A 1,530-nucleotide genomic window follows, 5' to 3' on the forward strand; every position below is an offset into this window, starting at 1 on the left:
TTCTCCGACGTTTCTTGTGAAACTTACAATTTGAAATTTCTTCCATTTAACCTCGAGCATTGTGTATCCTCTTTTTTCACCAAAAAAAAAATCCAGCTAAATTAAAATACCCCCTAATTTCCAAATGTAAATGCGATGAATGGTCTTTTTCATTTCTGAACAACAATAGATACATACTATAGAATTGTCTAAGTAATGTTAGGATGTTTTATTTGCTATGGTTTAGGAATAGAAGGAAATAATGCCTTGTATTTTTAAAGTTTTGAATTCGGTGGCACTAACTGCCACAAATATGTAACATTAGAAAAATTTACAAAATCAAGCTACTGTATTTTCAATTAAAGTCATATACTTACCATCCTAGATATGGTGGGCAGGTAATTAATAGCGCCGTAACCCACACAATGAAGATCATAAACAACGCTAAACGTTTTGAACGGCGTTTTTTAGAATAAGTTAGAGGTTGTGTCACAGCCAGATATCTAAAAATATGTACAGTTGCGGAAATTGAATGAATTAAGAGAGTCCATGAATTGACTAGATAATGTTGAATGTCGCTGCTATTGCCCACTGTCAATTGCAGTAATAGCTCAACCAGCCACCAGAGCTGGGTAAATGCAATTACATTACAATTAAAATTACATTACTCAGTAATTATAATTACTGATTAATTGTAATTGTGTTCCAATTCCTTTGAAAGGAATTGAAAATTTAATTGATTTTTTCGAATTTCATTCTTCAAAGTAATTTAAATGGTTATCGAAAAATTTATAAAAAAAAATTTACTGTTGAATTGCAATAGCATTGTTAAATTTCTTGGTTGCTAACTGCCTTGAAGAAATAACTTATACCTAAGTAGTATTACTAATTGGTCTTTAAGAAAGCTGAATAACTTAAACTGTAGCTGTTCAGTTTATAGGGTAACCGTTAAATTTTCCAGATCCTACCTCAAACGCGCTTCGCGGCAGATGAGACCCGTAAATGTCGAAGCAGGCATAACCCACCCGAATACTTTCATGCTCGCCTTTCGGTGAAGAAAAGTCCGGACTGTTGCTTTCTTGGGCACTGCTGTTCTCTTGGACTACCCTGCGTATCTATACAAATGCACTGACTAAATTGTGTATATTATGGTCCCCTAATGCTACCCAAAATGGCGTGCCTTCGGGGGCCTTTGAAGTATTCTTACTGGTATCCTGCGTTACAAATGAAGATAGAGTCCGCTTGAATTATGAGCCCTGTCGGAGTGGAGATCCTACCTCCTAAGAGTTTTATAAACAGATTGCATTGCTATGGCTAACTTTTGATGATAACACTGTAAGGACGCTAAAATTACACAAAAAACGCTGAGACAAGTAAAAGTTAATTTTGGGTTGTAGGTTACGGATCTGTATACCGTTTTTTTAGATAAGGTCATTTAGTCGTCATTTTCATTTTAAGTTTGCATTGCAAATGAAAACAAGTAAGAAAGTCTAAGTTCGGGTGGAGCCGAACATTAAATACCCGGCGCAAGTATTAAATATATGTTTTCCA

Source organism: Rhagoletis pomonella, unplaced genomic scaffold (assembly GCF_013731165.1).
Source record: "Rhagoletis pomonella isolate Grant_MI unplaced genomic scaffold, Rhpom_1.0 Rhpom_scaffold_00001, whole genome shotgun sequence".
Classification (NCBI taxonomy): domain Eukaryota; kingdom Metazoa; phylum Arthropoda; class Insecta; order Diptera; family Tephritidae; genus Rhagoletis; species Rhagoletis pomonella.